Genomic DNA, 7,563 nt, shown 5'->3' on the forward strand with positions numbered 1-7,563 from the left:
GAAAAACGTTTGGGTGGGACACAGACCCCTCCAAAACTTTGATCGTGAAATATCAAAAGTGCTAATAACAGTATGTCAGAAGTGCCCAAATTTACATGAAGAATTGGAACGACACATTGTGTAGGGACAATACACAAAAAACAAACGAATACGGTATTTTTTCTGCGAAAAAATAGTTTTAGAGGGAAGAATTCCCCACCCAAAATTTTGAAATTTAAGGCCAAAAAGGCAACAAGAAGTGCACTGAATTGGATGAAATCGTGCACACATATTCTAGACGTAAATTGAGGTAATTGTGTTTCGTATTTTCCTGAAAAAAAAAAAAAAAAACGGTTGAGTGGGGCACGGATCTTTTTAGTTGGTTATTACGAAATATCAAAAGTGCAAATAAGTATACGTCAGAAGTTCCTAAAAGTATGGAGAATTGCAACGAAACTTCGTATAGGGACAATTTGCAAAACAATAAATGAAATGTGTTTTAATTTGTACGGAAAAACAGTGTTGGAGCCTAGAGCCACTCCGAAAAAAAAAAAATATTACCGTAAAAGTGCAGGAAGGAGTGGACCGAAGCAAATGAAATTGTGTGTAGATATTGTATAGACTGTATGTAAAATAAGGACTTTCGTGTTTTTAAGATGTCCCTATCAATTTTGGCACATCAACAGCAAACAGGAAATTAATCGGCACGTGTTTTTGTTTATGCGGAAAATCATTGTAAGGGTTAAAGTTGCCTCGTGAAATACTATAAAATACGCTATACTGTTTGTGATTGTTGTTGATCTACCAAATTTGAATAAATCTGATGGAGACACTTGTGAAACAGGAGAGGCTTTATTTATCATATCCAATATCTATAGACAATTTCATTGGCTTCGGTCCACTCCTTCCGACACTCAACACCACGGTCCACTCAACAGTATTTTTCTTTTCAGGAAAATACGAAACACGTATTCCCTCATCTTACCTCTACATTTGTGAACAATTTCATTCAGTTCGGTCGATTTCTTCTTCCCTTTCGGGCGTCAAATTTCAAAATTCTGGGTAGGACATTTTGCCCCCTAAGACCGTTTTTTTTTCACAGGAAATAAAAAAGCCGTATTTGTTTATTTTTTTGCTTATTGTCCTAACACAAAGTTTTGTTCCAATTCTTCATGTAAATTTGGGCACTTCTGACATACTGTTATTAGCACTTTTGTTATTTCATGATCAAAGGTTTGGAGGAGTCTGTGCCCCACCTAACCGTTTTTTCCAGAAAAATACGAAACCCGTATTCCCTCATTTTTCGTCTAAAATATCTATGAACAATTTCGTTCACTTCGGTTCACTTTTTCTTACCTTTCAGGTGTCAACTTTCAAAATTTTGGGTGGGGGCTCTTCCCCCTAGAACCGTTTTTCCGCAGAAAATAAACAAAAACCGTATTCGTTTATTTTTTGCGTATTGTTCATACACAAAGTGTCGTTGCAATTCTTCATGTCCTTTACACACATCTTACATGTTACTAGCACTTTTGATATTTCATGATCAAAGGTTTGGAGGTGTCTGTGCCCCACCTAACCGTTTTTTCCAGGAAAATACAAAATACGTATTCCCTAATTTTACGTCTGCAATATCTGTGCACAATTTCGTTCACTTTGGTCCACTTGTTTTTGCCTTTCGGGCGTCAACTTTCAAAATTTTGGGTGAGGGCTTTTGCCCCCTAAAACCGTTTTCCCGCAAAAAATAAAAAAGCACTTATTTGTTTACTTTATGTGTAGTATCTACCTGCCAAATTTTATCAAAATCGGAGTGTTACACTGGGGAAGTGTTACTTGTTAGAATTATAACAACAACTCATTGCCCACAGTTTGAACACTGACTCAAAGTAATCTGATATAAAAGAACCTCAAAAGGAAAAAGTAGGTTTATTAAAAAGTGTTTGAGGTTTGGAAAGGGACAGCTTCCAGGACCTCACGCTGGATACGTCCCTGAGTCAATGCATTATATTTGTTTCTTGCAAAACATGATTATTAGATGAGTAATATGTAAAATTATATCATAGTTTGACTCTTAATAGGTCTTTCCTTAACACACCCATATTATCCGGCATTCTGCCTGTCTGTTTTATGTCGGATAAACGAAACTCTACTGTATTTCCAAAGATAGCATATACACAGGGGCTAGCGGTCTGCACGGGCCGGAATTTTTAGAACGGACCCTGCCCGTCCCCTTTAATTTATAATCTATAGGCATTAGCGGATTAAGGGCGGAGCCAATGGAGCCCAGGCTTCGGGACCCCAAGCTCAGAGGGCTCTTTAAAATCCCTCTGTTTAACAGTAAAATATAGTAATCAACTTATATTATAGGCTCCAGACCGATGCTAATATTTTCCGCTCGTTACGCTCGCGGTATCGCTAGATTTAAGTCTTTCCATCAGCAGCATTTAACTGTTAATAATGAATGCAATTATTTAATTGTTAATAATGGATTTAACTAAACTAATTATTGTAAACTTGGAGCACATTCAAATATTACAGCATAGTTCTCGGTAGTTCCATAAACCTATGAGGCTGTGGAAGGCAGCAAAGAAAATTTATGCACTGGAACTATTCTTAACATAGGGCCCCCTTAAAATAGTCGGCTCTAGGTCCCCAAAAGCCTTAATCCGCCCATGTCTATAAGCAATATTTCACGAAAAGCATGTATTTTTTAACAAATGTGTTTGTCATCAAGTTTTCATAAAGTAGTCCCTTTCTCCTTTAGGCAATTTCAGAGGCCACGGTGTTTCAGTGGTAGAGCGTTCTCCTCTTGTGCATGGAGTCCTTGGTTCGATCTATGCTCGCGCCAAGTGAACCTTGTGCTGGACACTGTGTGCGTGAGTTTTCTCGGGGTTCTCCCGTTTTGTCCCACTTTCTTCATTCGACCATTTCATTCATTTCTTATCATCACTGTCTCCTTTAGCCTAGCCGGCATAACGTGGGATGTAAAACTTAAAGGTTTCATTTCAAATCATTTCAATCAAAAAACAGTTGTAGGAAGTATGTAATTTCGAATAAAACAAACTACTATATACAATTCTGAGTATATTATTCTTTTATGAAATTCTCGCAAACCTTATTTCTAAATCGAAGGGTAAGAAGACTAAATTCACTCTCTTGTTGTTATAGACCCATTTCAATTGAAGCAGTTGGAATAGTTGGAAAAAATTAAAAAGCCATACCCTATATTCCAGTGTGGCACAATTGGTATAACGCGGCACACTGGTGTGTCTAGCAAAGTGAACAGTGTGACGCAAACTGTTTCCTATTATTTGCAAGAATATTTGTCGAGTTTCTGTTATTTATTATTATTATTATTATTATTATTATTATTATTATTATTATTATTATTATTATTATTATTATTATTATTATTATTATTATCAACGATTCTTCTATGGACAGCTGTCTGTATACGGTTAAGCAACCACAAGTATCACATTGAGGGATAATGCAAAAGTCTATCTGCTTGTATATTCTATCGGGAATAACTGCATCCGTCTAGAAAGCTAGGACTAACAACAAAGGGATCCGATGTTCTGAACGCACACCGCCCCAAATCGTGAGTGCTACAAGTTCTCTTCTACGCCTTAGCACAATAAGGGCTGTTGCGTTAAGGGAGAGAGAGAAACAACTTAATTCCATTGCAGTTATATGCTTATTAAATGTTAACTTATGTTTATAAATTATGTAAATGATCGTATCGTTTTCTGTTTATTATTATTATTATTATTATTATTATTATTATTATTATTATTATTATTATTATTATTATTATTATTATTATTATTATTATTATTATTATTATTATTATTATACATTTCTTAATAGGTTGATTGCCACGTGTATGGAATTCCATACACACGGCTCTCCTGTGCAGCAGAACGTGATGATTTTCCATACGCAAACAATGTAGATATTCCAAGTTTGTTGTGTTCGTTTTATAGGTGTATATGTAATTAGATACATATGGCGTAGAAATCAAAATTTAATATCCATGTCACGTATATGCAAAACCATACACAAAGAAATTTATGAACAAAGACATTGAGTTTCAGTTTATCGTCTCGTTCAGCAACGAAGCTATATGAGACTTCGGCCTACTGATTAACGTGGACTCTAAACCACGTGAGCTCTCGCCGGGAATCGAAGCCGTGTCTTCCAAAGGCGCATGCGCTAACCGCATATCCACTAAGGAGCTCATGAACAGAGACATTTATGGGCTAAAACAAAGGCGAAAACAAAGATGTGTGATGTGATTTTGAGTTTATCGTCTCTTTCAGCAGCGAGGCTATATGAGACGTGGACCTACTGATTAAAGTGGAATCTGAACCACCTGAGCTCCCGCCGGCCGAAAACAAAGAATGTTCATTTCAATGCAAACCTATGTAGGCCTACGGACTTCAATATTCGCCCTCAAACGAAAGTGAAGACTATCCATGATTCGCAGTATTAAACTCTCTCTCACCTCTGTATTCTCCTAACATGTCTCCCAGCGATTACAACATTTTTTGGCGTCTCAATCACTTCTTATGTTAGTAGGATAGCTTTACCTAGAGGCCACTGATTAACCTGGCATTGTATTTTTCACTTTTTTACCTTTGGAATTGACAATCATCGTTTGGACATTTCAGTCGCACCTACCTAATATTAACAATGTTTCTACGATAATTTCGTAACATTGTATTATTTCTTTGTTGATTAGCTTGGTTAGGCTTATTTAAACACTTTAAAGAAACGTGTAACATCTCTTGGACGAAAATATACTAGCTCTCACTGGAAATCAAATCCAGAACCAATGCACTTGAACCATTTGACCACAAGAAGGCACATTTAAAAAGAGGTTTCGATTTTGTTCGGAAAATTGTGACTAGGTATAACATTAAAAATACATTTAAGAAAGGGTACGGAGCAAACGCACTGTACTTTCTCGGTTGAATTTCTTACACTGACTCGTGTTAGGCTGCAACTATTATTGAAACATTTATTTGGGAAATTGCGAATAAAATAATATTTTGGAAAACTTTGCTAGAAGAAACTTCAGGCCCAAAAGTAAAGTACCCATTGGTCATATTTTGGTTAGAAATAACTTGATCCATATACTAGAATTATTAAGGATATAATTGTATGCGAACTATAAGCAAAAGCGTCTGAGTAATTTCTGAGAAAATCATGAAAAAAGTCACCCCAAGAATAAATTATCCTTTGTGGATCTTTTCAGGACAAACAAGCTATGCTATATTGTTAGTGTTTTCATAAAACATTTATTTATGAAATACGAACACAATCGCCTGAGTCGTTCTTGAGAAAATCGCAGGGTAAAACTTACTGTCAAAAGTATTATACCACTTCTAGATTTTCCGGATGAGGGAATTATACCATATAGCTAGGTTATTTATGTAACATGTATTTATAAAATATGAACAACAAACTCTCCTGAGTTGTTTTTAGGAAGGTCATCGTTAAAAGCTTACCCCCAAAGGTAAACTCTTCTATCTGTAATTTTGACAGTATATCGAATAATTTTTAAGCAAATCGTCGGGAAAAATTTCACTGTCAAAGTAAACTCTCTCTTTTGGATTTTTCTTTCCGGAACAAGCGAGTTATGCATATTGTAAGAGTGTTACAGACAATATTTTTACTGAAATTAGAAGAAATTTGTCTCAGTTATTACTGAGAAAATTGTCAAAAAAAAAAAAAAATTCAACCCTTGAGAAAACCACTTCTTCTGTATGTTAACGGAATAAACGATTTATGCTGTATCTTAGTTTATTAATGAAACATTTCTTTACGAAATATGAACAAAATTGCCTGAGGCATTAATGGGAAAACCATCGGGGGAAAGCTCACCTTAAGAGTAAACTACTCCTTCGAACGAGTTGTCATATTGTTAGGTTATTAATAATACGTTTATTTATGAAATGTGGTTGAGAAAACTGTGGAAAAAGAACGCATACCATACAGTAAATTACACCATATATATTTTCTCAGAAAAAATATTCATATACGGTGGATATTTGTTAATAAAATATATATTTATAAAAAGTAAATAAAATCGTCACAGCTTTTTTTTCTTGAGAAAATTGAATTATTTTAAATTTTAATCCTTCAGTAAATTACCCTTACTTTTAGGTGTCGAAGGATATAAAATTCGAAAGATAGTATGTTATTAAAACGTTATGTCTAGAATTCGGTCCAGATACGTTGAACAGTATGGCCTCTATTTGAGTGCATGTAAAAGCGTGACGAACCGAGAGACGAATAGATGGACAGACATCGAAAAATAATTTTTTCGATATGTAGGAGCATTGTAGCTTGAATTCATTGAAATCTGGTATTCGGTTTTTATAACTATCACCACACTTTCTTCTTTCGTCGCTCGACTGTGAAAACGAATAGGCCTATACCGACACGTAAGGTGATAATTTGTAATCCCAAAAATTTAATTTGTTATGTTTAATGTGTTGTCACGCTAGAAAAAAAAACTTATGCATGTTACATCATTTTATTATCAGTTTTACACGCTACTGTATAATTTGGTATGATTATAATTAATACCCATGGCATCTTTTGGAAGCATTCGTGTTCCTCACAAATAGAGCTGTTAATTTAGTTTTGTTTAAAGAAAGCATCCTTTATTTCCTTACACAGACTTATGATTGCATTTGTTGCACTTGTGGATATGAAACAAAAGGGGAGAGAGAGAGAGTCAATACTCTAAAAAGAAACACACACACTGAAACACTAGAACAGTAATTTAACATCAGCTTTTTTTTTCTTCATGACAACGAGCTATCGCTGTGACTGTGTTCGCCACGCTGTGTGTAAGGCAGCAGGTCGCGCATGTTTTTTTTTTTTTTTTTTTTTACTGTTCCTGACTCACAGACACTCGCAGTGAGTTGAAGTTACTTCTGCTGACGGAGAGGGAATGATTAACCATATCATACCATAAACTGAAAACAATCGCTATTAGTAATAATACACTAATTCTAAATAAATATGTCATCAGAAAAAACAAAAAGTTATTTCATTATTATATTGTTTCGGTTCTTATTAACATAAAAATTATACACTTTCTACAATGTTTTTTAAAGAAAAAATTGGATGGGATCGCATGGGATTCGATCTGGTGTCAAAACAATATAAGAATTACTAGTCCGCCACTCTACCCACTTGACCACACAGACTACCTTTTGTTGTCCGTCTTTTTCTTAACAAATAAATGCTCATGGCTATAGAGCATGTCACTTCCAAACTTAAGACAACAGTTTTCTCTTTGTTTCTATACTTCCGTATAACATCTTGGTTACAGAAGCTAATTTATATTTGGTAGACAATTTACACCCTAGATTTAAGCCAATAAATGCAATATATTAGTCCACTTTCCAGTTCCTTCATTCAACTAAAGTTATTCCCTCTGCAATCGTGCTGTGCTACTGCAAAAAATCCCTCGAAAACATTATTGCCAGTATACACAAAACCGAACATAATTTTGTTTTTTGCTTATATTTTTATTATTTTATTATATTTTTTGGAAATATCTCCTTA

Source organism: Thermobia domestica, chromosome 10 (assembly GCF_964235325.1).
Source record: "Thermobia domestica chromosome 10, izTheDome1.hap1.1, whole genome shotgun sequence".
NCBI classification, from domain to species: domain Eukaryota; kingdom Metazoa; phylum Arthropoda; class Insecta; order Zygentoma; family Lepismatidae; genus Thermobia; species Thermobia domestica.